The 13,706-nt window shown below is 36.4% G+C and overlaps 1 protein-coding gene across 2 annotated transcripts in view; it reads left to right on the top strand.

Annotated features, from left to right (window-relative positions):
• PDZRN4 (PDZ domain containing ring finger 4) overlaps positions 1–13,706 on the top strand; it is a 315,710-nt gene that overhangs the window by 274,908 nt on the left and 27,096 nt on the right. The gene's annotated exons all lie outside the window — the stretch shown is intronic.

The following is a 13,706-nucleotide window of genomic DNA, read 5'->3' as shown; positions in this document are numbered from 1 at the left end:
GTTACAGTAAATCTAGAAGTGGCTTTGTATAATATGGACATTTGTAACAATATTAATGCTTCTGATCCATGAACACAGGATATCTTTCCATTTATCTGTGTCTTTTTCAAATATTTTTTTAATCAAAGTCTTACCGCTTTTAGTGGACAGGTATTTTACCTCCTCGGTTAAATTTACTTCTAAGTGTTTTACTGTTTTTGATGCTATTGTGAGTGGGGTTATTTTCTTTCTTTTTTAGCTATTTTATTCTTAGTGTATAGAAACTCAACTGCTTACTGTATGTCAATTTTGTATTCTGCAATTCTACTGAATTTGTTTATTAATTCACACAGTTTTTCGTGGGATCTTTAGAATTTTCTGCATATAAGATCATATTATATGCAGAGACAATTTTCTTCCTCTCTGATTGGGTTGCCTTTTATTTCTTCTTTTTGCCTCATTGCTCTGGCAGTAGGAGTAGTAGGAGGGGCACCCTTGTCCTGTTCTTCATCTTAGAGGAAAAGCTTTCAACCTCTCACCACTGAGTATGGTAGATGTGGGCTTGTCACGTTTGGCCAGTATAATGTTGAGGTACATTCCACCTATCCCCAATTAGCTGAGAATATTTAGTCATGAAAGAATGTTGAATTTTTGTCTAATGCTTTTTCTGCATCCATTGAGATGATCATATGATTTTTATCTTTCATTCTATTAATGTGGTGTATCACATTTATTGATTTGCATATGTTGAAACATTCGTGCATTTCAGGGATAAATCCCACTAGATCTTCCTGTAAGATTCTTATAATGTGTTGAATTCAGTTTACTATATTTTCTTGAGAATTTTTGCACCTATATTCATCAGGGATATTGGCCTGTATTTTTCATGGTTTGTAGTGTCTTTATCCAGTTTGGGTATCAGGGTAATACTGGCATTGTAAAATGAGTTTGGAAGTGTTTCCTTTTCTTTAAATTTTTGGAAGAATTTGGTAAGGATTGGAATTATTTCTTCTTTAAATGTTTCATAGACTCACCAGTAGAACGATCTGGTCCTGGGTTTTTCTTTGCTGTTTCAATCTCCCGCTCACTCAACTGTTCACATTGTTGGTATTGTCATGATTAAGTCTGAGTAGGTTGTATGATTCCAGACATTTATTCTTTTCTTCGAGGTTATCCAGTTTGTTGTTGTATATTTATTTATAGCAGTCTGTTATGACCCTTTGTATTTTGTGGTCTCAATTATAATGTTTCCTCTTTCATTCCTGATTTTATTTGAGTCTTGTCTTTTTTTTCTTTGTCTGGTAAAGGTATGTCAATTTTGTATATCTTCAAAAAGTCAGCATTTACCTTCATCAACCATTTCTGTTGTTTCTCTGGTCTCTATTTCATTTATTTCTGTTATATTCTTGCTTAAACTTTGGGATTATTCTGTTATTATTTTTCTGGTTCCTTGAGCTATAAAATCAGCTTGTTTATTTTAGATCTTTCTTTGTACTTAACGTAGGCTTTTATCATCCTACCTTCCCTTTGGGGACTACTTTTGCTGTGTCGCCTAGATTTCGGCACGTTTTGTTTCCATTCGTTTCAAGTGATGTTTTGATTCCCCTTTTGATTTCTCTTTTGACCATTGGGTGTTGAGCAGTGTGTGTTCATTTCTGCATATCTGTGAATTTTCCAGCTGTTCTTCTGTTACTGATTTCTATTTTTGTGCCATTATGGTCAGAAAGATACACAATAAAATGTCAATCTTCTAAATTTGCTAAATTTGCTTTGTGAACTAACACATGACTAATTCTGAAGCATGTTCTGTGTGTGCTTGATAAGAATGTATTCTGCTGCCGTTGGACTGAATGTTCTCTGTGTGTGATAGGTCCATTGGTCTACATTTCAAGTACAATGTTTTTATTGATTTCCAATATTTACTTACTGATTTTCCATGTTTTCTTATTGATTTCTTATTGATCATCTATTGGTAAAAGAGGGTGCTGTTAGTATTATATTATTGTCTCTTTATCTCTTCAGATTTGTTAGCATTTGCTTAGTATTCTGACCCTTTTATCATTATATAATGACCTTCTTTGTCTATTGTTATTGACTTGAAGTCTATTATGTGTGATAGAAGTATAACTACCCCTGGTGTTTTCTGAGCATTCATTTCCATGTTCACTTCTTTTTCACTCCTTCACTTTGAGCCTATGTATGCTCTTAAAGCTGAAGTGAGTCCCTTGTAGGCAGCATATGGCTGGGTCTTATTTTTTTTAATTCATCCAGCTACTTTGGGCTTTTTGATTGAATAATTTAATCTATTTATTTTCTTTAAAGATTGGTAAGGCCTTACTAATATAATTTTATTATTTGCTTCTGGCTGTTTTATAGTTTCCTTTTTTTCCTCTTCCTTATTTGTTCTCTTCCTTTGTAAACTGATGATTCATTGACTTTTTGATGGAGGTAGAAATAAAAACAGAGTCAAAAATGTTGCTTTAAGTGTTAAATAATTGACAGATATCAATTAAATAATCCTAAGATATTGGTATAGTTATTCATTTAAATAAACACTAGGGCTCTTACCAGTGTGGTTCAATTGGTTGGGCATCATCCCACAAAGCAAAAGATCACAGATTTGATTCCCAGTCAGGACACATGCCTGGATTGCAAGTTCAGTCCCCGGTCAGGGTGCATATGAGAGGCAGCCAATCACTGTTTCTCCCTGACATTAATGTTTCTCTCCCTCCCATCCCCTCCCTCTAAAAGTAAATAAAAAAATATTTTTTAAAGTCTAAATAAGCACTGGGTCTTGATTTCTGGTCTCTGTATCCTCCACCACTTGCCTTATTGTATTATTATTATTATTTGTTCTCTCTTTGGGCTCACCCATAAGTCTCCGAGCTTCATCAGTGTGGAGGACCTTATGTTACACATGTTTGTCATTCAAGTGCCAAGTACACAGTAGAATGATTGAAGTAATGACTAAACTCTAAATATACTTGCAGGCTAGCAAATCTAAAGTTTAAATTTTTAAGGGGGGTTAGAGCTGAAGCTCCTTAGATGTTCTCATTTTCCATACAGTTGCTTTATTCTTCAAATTAAATATTCTTCAAATTAAAAATTAAAAATTCTTCAAATTAAATATTCTTCAAATTTAAAATGTTATAATTTTTGTGGTTTAAATTGGAAATTGTTACTTACTCTTCTAGTAAACTTGACTAAAAATACTACACACACACACACACACAGGCATACAAGTCACAAAACACCTGACTCTGCCTCTTCATGGGCTAGTAGGGCGTTTGGAATGTAGTGATGAGGGAAATAAATGTTTTGGTTCATTTTAAATCTAGAGAAAAATATCATCAGTAATAATGATGTTTACAGCTGAAGCACTGGACTGTAGTATTTAGAAATACAGCAAGAAATAATCTACACCTATATTCATCATAAACGGGAGAGCCTGAGAAAATGGGAAACTGAATGGCAAAAAATCAGTACCACTTTGATTAGACTAAGATTTTTTATTTACATCATCGGATTTTAAATGACCAGATTTCCTCTGTAAGGACAGGAGATTCAAGGCAACATGGGTCTGGACTTGGTGCTGACCAGGTCATGGAAGCCATTGTCTGGGACCCAAGCCTAACTGTGAGGTGGAGTTCTATAGCAGAATTATTCAGCAGCCAAAGTTAAAATTTGACCAGTCTCACAAGTACTCTTTTCCCTGTGCATTCATTTCATTATTCTTGCCCTCTTGTAGATATTCTCTTTTCATATTTCAGTTTGCTTTTCAGTAGCAACATGTTGAAAGCTAAATCTTAACTTTTTTATGCTGTAAAATACATTGAATCCACTTATTCTTGCATTCTCCTGAGAAGACCAAGTTTTAAAGCTACAGATTCTTCCTAGTAGGAAATAAAAAATTTTATAAGAAGCAGTAACAAAAAAAAAGAATTTGCTATAGAAACCTGTTTTTTTTAATGTAGCTCTTAAAGGAGAATCATAAGAGCTCTTTTTTCAAATATAAAAGCAATTTTAGTAATCAAGTCATGTTAAGAGATATTAAAGGCAGAACTTTAAAATTAAAAACTGAATTAAAAAACAATTGAATGCCATTTAGACAGCAGAGAATTAAAATTCAGAGAACTTTGACATGGTACCATTGACCCGGAAGGAGGTTTTGGAAGCATACACAATTTATTTGACAAAGGAAAGAGAAGCGTGTGAAAGTTAAAGATTCATCTATCACAGGCAGTTAATAAATAGCAGGTACTCCACAAGAATTTCTTTTTTCTCTTAAAAAATATTTTATGTTTATAAAAGTAATAGATATTCATTACTTTATTTCCCTATGAAAATTCCCCTTTGGCATATAGTGAGTATGTGTTCTTTTTTTAGAGTGTATAATTATCAAGAGTATATAATATTCCACCTTTCTCTTATAAACACACAAAAAAGTGTGATTACCTGTGGTTTATCTTATGAGAAAGGTCTGGAACTTCTAAATAACCATTGGAAGGATAGTGTTTTTCCAAGAGGATGTTTATAAGTAACTACAGAATCCAGGAACAGCTGTTGAGCCTTTTTATAGCCAGGAAGCTCATAATCCTTAAAGAATTTTTCCTTTCATTGACTTATACATGAATACCTGCCAAGTAAACACAGTGGTAAATCCTTTTAAACAAAAGTTTTAAATATGCTTTAACAACATATGAGCAATCTAGTTGGGAAATTCTAAAGAAAACTATGATTCCCTGAGTGAAGACAGTGCTGTTTCTAGTTAGGAAAGATCTAACTCCTTCCTGTCTGATATGCACAGAAAGTAATAAAATCTCTCCCTCCCAAATAAAAGTTGATGAGACTCCAAAATTTTGTTTCTCTACATAATATAGCCCAGGTGACTGTCAGAGTTTCCATTGCTTACTTTCTTCTGTTTTCATTTGAAGGTATACATTTTTCAAATGATGTGCTTGGGGATTTATCCACCATACGTATTTTTAGTGATGCAATTGCATGCAATAAAACCCAATGTTGGATGGGTAAATAGGCCCACAAACCAAGTAAAATTCATATAGGTAGCAGCACATGTGAATATTCTCAGAGAAGGAACAGTATTAACATTATTTCCACTCCTAAGCCAGAATGACCATTCCAGATTCAGGCTCTATTCTTCTTGTCCGTCAAAGCAGTGAAGGTCGTATGTTCTCTCAGGGGCTTTTCTCAGGTGTAGAAACATTATTTTTAGAGTCATTCCCTGTCATTTTTCTTAATGATCTTGAACACATGCATAACTGTGTAGCAGCTATAAAACAAAGTGTAAATGTCTGCAACATAGTAACGCAGGGGGAGCTGATGGCTATCAGATCAAGTACCCGAAAAAGAGTCTAGAGTATTTTATGACACCCCAACTATTGTGCTCATTTTCCCACTATGTAAATTGCTCTCATTAAGTCTTTCTTTATTGTCCCCTATAAATAACCTATCAATTAATTTGCAAGAAAACCCTTCAAACTTTTTGTTCCCAACAAGTAAAAGGGCTGATCGCAGCACTCTGATTGAAAGGAAAATTATGTTTAGGTATATTTGTAATCAGCTTCAAGTCACACTCCACTGTTTAGTACCCATGTGACCTCTCTGAGCCTTGGGTTCATCATCTGTGCAAAGAAGATACCATTAATAATAAACATTCCTTAATATTAAATGAGATAAAGGATGAGAATATGTAGTACAATGGCTGGAATATATACACACATATATATGGTTAAATGTTATATATAATATTATATTCTGCATGTATATAACATTTAACCATAATAATTGTTAATTTTATCACCTTGAGTTAGAATACTCAAGGAGAAAGAAGAAAATGAACTTTCAGGAGAGAAATTTTGCCTTATGGATGGTAGGGTCTAAGTACAGGCACCTGAAACATCAATTGTGAGCAGCACACAAGAAAAATAATCTGAGTGTCACAGCAGGCCCAAATGCCTGTGTCCTTTATTAAGAGGAAGTAGACAGCAGAATGGCGGCTTCCAGGGACTGGGTGGTGGGGATGCAGGGAGACATTGGTCAAGGGCGCAGCCTTCCAGTTACTGTGTAAGTCCCAGGGACCCAGTGATGGTGAAGATTAACGGTGCTGCATGATATCCTTGAAAGTTAAGAAAAAAAGTAATTACGTGAGGGAACGGAGATGTCAGGTAAGCGTATCGTGATAGTCATTTCACAATACATACACAAATCAAATCATCACATTTTACACCTTCGATTTTTCTGTATGTCAACACCTCGATAAAAGCTAGGGAAAATAAGAAAAGAAAAGCAAATTGCACTCTAAGGTCTCAAACCTTCTGCATGCAAACACAGATCATGGTATTCCATAATAAATGATTAAATATGCGGGCTTTTTACATTTTATTTGTCATATTACATTAAATTTTCTTTTAGACACAAAGATTTTGAGATGACTTCCACTTCTACTATGATGTATGTTTTACTTGCAGCTATGGGCACTCAGATAAATTCAGAGCAATATGACATTTCAGATGCTATGCTGAGCACTGGTAAGCCAAAAATAAATAAGGTCCTATCTTCCATCAAGGAGCTCACAGTCTAAATGTGGAAACAGGAAGACATATAATTACACTACTGTGAGACATACGCAATAATAAAATACATAAGTGGCCCAGAGAAACAAACCAGTGACTAAGTCTTTGGGGAATGGTCAGAGAGGAAATGTCACCTGAGAAGAATGTCGAACAACAGACATTTAAGGCAAGAGCAAGTGCAAGCTTCTGAAGGCATCAAGCACAGCAGGTTCGAGGAACTGCAAATAGTTCTGTCTACCTGGGCAGTAAGTTTGAGACGTGAAGAAAGGTACAGGATGAAGCGGGACAAGTATGGAGGGGCCAGATAAGGGAATGCCATTTATGTCACAATATGAAACTTGAGCTTTATACTACAGGCAATAGAAAGAAAATTCCATGTTACAAAGGGCATGATGGAGTCAAATTGGTATTCCAGATGGACCCATTTTGTGAGAGTGTGAACAAATTTGGAGGAACAACCGCCCTCCAAAAGAGAGATAAAGTAGAGGCCATTTTTTTTGTCCAGGTATGAAATGAAAAAGACTTGAACCGAGGTGGTGGGGATGGTATAGATTCGAATGAATGAATGAATGAATGAATGGGCATTTTTTTAAATAAGCAGAAACTATTTAGGTAGACCGTTACTTTTCCCCTGCATGACAAGTGCTTATGAGCCCTATTTTCTTTACAGTCAACTGCTAACCAAAGTCATTCTGGCAAGCTTGACACTTGCACGATTTGTCCTCTTTGATGAATGTTCCAGGGAGTCAAGACAGTCACCTGTCAAAATTGATAAGTGAGATGACAGCAGGGAATGCAGTCGTATTTGTAATGTCACAGCTGGCAGCAATTGCAGCCTGTTTACCTCTAGACTGGTCTGTCTCGCTCCAAGACTTCTCTCTTTTCACCCAAATAGCCCCAAAACACATTGAGGCCATGCCTACTTATGTGAGACATTCGCTCCTGAAGAGTCTGCGAGTGCAGAAGGAGGATAAGGAGGTTACTTTCATTAGGCTGTTTTCACAACTGAAGAGTTTCAGTAGCTTTAACTGGAAAAGCATGAACTTGACCAATTCTCTGTAGGCATTTAGCAAAATAGGTAGTAAATTCTGTGCAATAGAAAAACCTAAGGGATTACTGTGAAGCATACTTCCCAAATCCTAAACTGTTCATTACCTCATGCATGGAAGTTATCTGAGGAATTAGGAGACCTTTTTTTTTTTTTGATTAAACGGACTTCGTTCTGAACAATAGAGTGGCTGATATTTTTAAATTAAATACACAGGAATGTACTTAAACTTCATCTACTTTTGCAAAGGAAAGAAATGAAAGTCTCAGAGGACCACCCAGCACTGATGAGAAGTCCACAGTTCAGCTCTGCATGACACATTTTTTTCCTTTCTTTCTTCTTTGCAAATAGGGTTGTGGTTATTGATGTACATGAATACACTGCTCACAAAGTCTAGGAAAGGAAGAGCCGAAATCTAGGAGCAGCAGCGGACTGTGGTCTGCCCACAGTGTGGTCATTAACAAAACTTCTTTTCACAGTGGAAAGTCGAAGATTCTTAAAATGAACATTTTCTTTAAGTGAAAGGTTTGCAACAGTTAGGAGAACCCTAATTAAGGCAGGCATCCGCTGCTTCTCATTGCTAGACCACCCTGCCACAAAACCATATTTTGAAGACTAAACTGAGCTTTTTTCCCTAGAAAGTAAAGAATGAATTTTTGACATGACAATGTCCTTTACTTTTCAACACCCGGCAGTGAATTGCATGATTTTCTCTGTCACACATAAGTTTTCAACAATTATTATAATGCTGGAAGGTTCAAAAGGTCCTGCCTTTCCTCTGCTGCAGATGTTTGCCCAGCTGACAGTTAAAGTCGGTTTTTCACTGAGATTTTTTAAGTCCCTCCTGTAACAACACATTTACATTCTCCTGCTGAGATCATCCCAAGACCTAATATCCTCCATCATTAGAAAACATTTTATAGGATTCAAATTGGCTTTTCCTCTGTTGCATTTCAGCCAGTTTTTCCTCTCCATTGCCCATTATAGAAGTAATTTGCAGAATTTCTGCATTTTAGTCAAGAGCATTCAGAGAGAGCAACTACCTGGGGTGCTGGACACCAGTGGCATGGCCAAGCTGGAAAGGACAGCCTTTAAGGGCCAGTATATGTTGCAGAGGGGTGTGTTTGTATGTGTGTGTCTCTAGATTTTCGTGTGTACGTAAATCACTCTGTCTTTGTATGACATGTTTCTGTCCCCTTTACAAATCTGTGGAGACACGGCTTTCATGGGCCCTTTCCCTCACACCCACGCTTGCCCTAGAGTAGATATTGTGTTAAAGTTGGGTGCACCGAATGGTATTAGAAGACTAGTAGGAGAGCGCAGTAGTGCTATGACGTCGTGCGTCTTCTTTCGTTTCTAAAAATGGTATCCCTAATATCTAGTGCCAGACACACTCGAAGGTTGTTTTAGAGGAGTGCTGTTGGATGTTCGCATTCATTCATGCAATATTTATTTTATGTCATGTAAGGTAACATTAAGATAAAAGAAATATACAATCACTACCCTCAGTATTAATATCTATTATCCATGTTAAGTGTGCAGATGAGAGTTACCCTGTTTCCTTAGAAGACACCTATGTTTAGATAAAACACAGACAGTAAAAAACAGTACTTTCCTGGCTGTATCCTTTCCAACAGTTTTTAAATTTTCCCACATCTCCCCTCCATGTCCTCCCAGAAGCTTCTAGAAATCCTTAGGGTATGTTTCAACTAAGCTCTCAAAACTTATTTTCTGCTACTCCATAAAATTGGACATTGCCCTTCCTTCTGGCTTCAAATGTGGCAATGGTGCTTCTGCTGATCCCGATGCTCTGATTCCCACTCCCCTGTCGCCCTGCCTGACTGGCCCAGATGGAGCACACCCACCACGGGGTACATGCCATGACACGTTCCCAGAGCCACCCCAGGAGGAGAGGTGACCTTGGCCTGTCTTTATGCTTTTGGCATCATAAAGAGCTAAAATATGTCTTTTATTTTCCCTTCTTCTCTATTGTACCTATAGGACAATGGCATAAGACTGTAAGGCAGGTCTAAAAAGAGATTGATTACTACAATGCTACAATGTCAACTTTTCTTCAAATAGAGATGGTTAAATACCTGTCTACTCAACATCTAGTTCTAGGGAAAAAAGTATCACCCTGACATTTTACTCCTGTGCGTGCATCTCCATAGTCCTGCTCCTTACCTTTCCCCATAGCAGTAACCTCTATCCTGAATTTGACTTTTGCCAGTATCTCGCTTATCTTTATACTTTTGTCATATAAATGTGTAGCTTAAAACAATGTTTCTTTCTGAATGTGTTTTTCTGAAACCTGTACTTTTTACTGGAAATTGGGACCCTGCTGATCCTAGTTGTCATGCATAGCTACAATTCACTTATGTTCACGGCTATGAATGTTTATGAAAATGGCACAGTTGATTGGTGGGTGCATGTCGGGTGGAAATGGATGCTTTTATTCAACAAGTAGGCAGTGGTCCTTATGACTCGCAGGGTCCTACAAAACTGAATGTATTGTCACTGCTCTGCAAGTTCAAGGGTCGAATTTCAATTAGGACAGTAAAGGAGGTGGCTTACGTTTTTGGGAGCTGGAAGAGGGTACGTATGACAGAATGGAAATGACTCGTATTCCAGTTTGGCCAGGTCATCAGATCTTTGAGCAGAAGAACAGGAGATATTGGGAAAAACATTGTTTGGGATCCAATTACAAGAGGACCTGAAAAGTCAGTTATAAAATTTTGCACTTAACTCAATAATCAGTAGTAACCATTTAGTGCCTTTCAGCATGGAACAACATGTTCAAAGATTAATTTTATAAAGATTAATCAATAAGTAATATTCCAGATGGATTCAAGGGGGTAGAACAGGTAGAAAGAGAAAATGTGGGCCTAACTAGAGAAACAACAGAAGGAATAGAAACAACAGGGAAAAGAGAATAATTTTGTAGGCAATGACCAAATATTTGTAAAAGGCCAAAGTTGGAGAATACAAGATAATCCTGAAGACTTAAACCAGGATGGTTAGCACAGTGGTGATGTTATTAGCCAGGCTGGGAAGATGATCGGGTTTGTGGAGAATCCTTAGGTCCAACCTGTTCAACATGTAGAGATTTGGCCCCAGCACAGGCCCAAAGAACGTCAGGTGCTGGCACTCCATAGCTGTAAAGCTCGGCTGCACTTTGGTATTAAAAATAACTGAGGTTTAGCATGTGTAGCTCCTTTGGATAAAGTTAAAATAAAATTTTTAAGCTATGCAATATTTTGAAATTGCAAACTTCCAAGTATTGAAAATTCATTGATTGCATCTTATTCTTCATGTATTAGCTAAGGCCTCAAAACCACTACCCCACATTTTCCAAAGACCTTATTCTATTAACTAGTTTTCTCTGTTGCTCATGGGCCAGGTGAGACATGCCTCTACAGCACTTGCGCTTCTTACTCACGCACAGTGCTTCTTTGATATTTGTGTTTATTCTCTTCTCACTCCACGGAATTAATCAAATTACATTCTTTTGTTGCTTTCTAATCAGTGTTTTCCAGTAAAAAAGGTGATCAGGTAGAAGGGAAAGAATAGAGACCTGAAGCTTCATGATATACAGAACATTATTACTTTTTCAGTGATTGATACTTGTATTTTATTTTTTTATTATTTTTTAAATACTTTTAAATTTTATTGTTGTTCAAATACGATTTTCTGCCTCTTCTCCCCACACGTCCCCTCCACCCCAGGCATCCCCACCTCCCTCCCCTGATTTCCTGCCCTTGGTTTTGTCCATGTGTCCTCTATGGTTGTTCCTGCAAACCCTTCACCCTTTCCCCCCCATTATCCACTCCTACCTTCCCTCTGGTTACTGTCAGATTGTTCTTAATTTCAATGTCTCTGGTTATATTTTGCTTGCTTGTTTGTTTTGTTGATTAGCTTCCAGTTACAGGTGAGATCATATGGTATTTGTCTTTCACCGCCTGGCTTATTTCACTTAGCATAATGCTCTCTGGTTCCATCCGTGCTGTCACAAAGGATAGGAACTCCTTCCTTCTTTCTGCTATGTACACTTATTTTTCTGATTCTAAGTAAGGAATGTTTGGAAATACAAGGGTATAGTTAAAAAGAAAGGAATCATCATTGTAACAGCAACTTTATAACAGAGACATTATGCGTTATTTAAACTTGTGTGCTGCTTTATTATTTAGTGTTTACTGTGATCACTTTCATGTTATAAAAGTTCTTCAGAGTCATAAGATTCCGTTGTTTGGGTGTTCCCTTATTTATTCAAGAACTCTGATACTGTGGGCACCGAGGACGTTGGTGATACTTTGCTGTTATAAATTATGAGGGAGTGAACAGATGCCGATATGTCAGGTTAATTTTGCTGATTCTACGTGGTTTTGTACGTAGTTACTAAACCAGACTGCAGAATACATAACGCAATGATTGAAATTAGTTTTCAAGTGGCCAAGTGATCAGACTAATCTTATTAACAACAAATAGAGAAACATGCCTACTCTTCAAAGGCCCAAGGAAACAGCAGTTCAAAAAGTCGTTGGGCAAACAGCCATAAAATAATTTTAATAAATAAATAAAAATTTTAAATCTGATTATTTTATTTAATTACCTATCTAATATCATAAAATGCTACTCAAATATCTTTAAAATGACTCAAACTGGCATCATGATCAGGCAAACATACAGTTACATACCCATGCACAAGTCATTGGGAAAATTAAATCATCTAGAACAAAAATCAATACCTTTGTGAGAGTCTATATATTCTTATGAAAATTTACAAGCTCACAAACATTTATACCATCACTTATTGCATTTTTTAAACAATGATAAGATAATATCAGTGGTAAATATCACAGTTTATTGTTAATTGTGGATCCTCTGGGTACAAATAGGAGTTATGATGAAATTTAGAAAATATGTGGACATGTAACTGTGCCTTTAACTCATGTTATATACATTTAGAGGAAGCTGCTCTAGTATTTAAGAATGTACACAGCTCCCCAAAATGACCTTTCTCCTTTCTAAGAATAGGTCTATTTAAAAAGCATTTCTTGCTTCTCGATTGAAAAAAAAAGTCATCAAACATTGTGAGTGTTTTTGAAGAAAAGGTAGAAATGTTGAGTAAAACACAAATTTTTTTTCCCACATTTTATAGCCTTTTGTTATATTTTGTAATGGTTCTATTTTTGGTGTTCAGTTTCCTTGGTTAGGTCAGAAATATCTATGAGGTAATGTGAACACAATTACTTATATGAAAGTGCTACTTTTCCAAACAAGAGCAAGAATAGGAAAACAAATAATTTGGGAACAATTATTATGACATTTATGGGACCCTGACTGGTTTAAAAGTCTTGTAATTTTTTTTTCTGTTTTGATGACCATGGAAAAAGCTCTTAGCCCCACTATGAAATAGCTTAGGGAAAAAAAAACCTTGCAATAATAGCCCTGGACCTCATTAGAAAAGCCTGCATTTCCTGCTCCAGTAACCAGCTGATGGAAATAAAGTTCATCTTGTCAACAGGTTTATTTATTTCCCCTTCTTCTGCTGCGTTGTTAATCTTCCCTTTATGTTTCCCTAATAACACATGCTGGTAAAGTTCCTGAATGGTTTTCAGATAAAGAGAAGTTCTGAGGAGGACTGACAAATTTCTGTTGTGTCAACATGGACTCGGGCGTCTCCCAGTCTGGAATTCAATGTATAATATCTGAAATAGATAAATGGAGACCCTCCTTTCTCATTCATCAGATCAGGAGATATTCAGGTCTGCTAATTGGTCTTAATGCATGTTATTAGAGTTTTATTGCCAGGAAAATAAAGATGCAGTGCATTTCATGTATCATAATAGACTGGCATTAAAAAATAACTAGGAAGAGCCAGTTCCAAAAAGAAGAGATAGAACAGGAAACATCTCAAATCTGTGCTATCAAATGAATTCTTTGGACACTTTGGGATCGAGGCCTATGGCAAAATGTAGAACCTACCAAATATGGATTAATGCATGAATTCAGAATCAGCCAGTGACCTACAATTAATTGCCTTGTAATTACAAATAACTTTTTTATTTTATGCTGTGGTATAATCT

The sequence above is a fragment of the Desmodus rotundus genome, chromosome 3 (genome assembly GCF_022682495.2).
Source record: "Desmodus rotundus isolate HL8 chromosome 3, HLdesRot8A.1, whole genome shotgun sequence".
Taxonomy (NCBI): domain Eukaryota; kingdom Metazoa; phylum Chordata; class Mammalia; order Chiroptera; family Phyllostomidae; genus Desmodus; species Desmodus rotundus.
The sequence above is the reverse complement of the archived record's forward strand: the minus strand, read 5'-3'. Positions and strand labels throughout refer to the sequence as shown.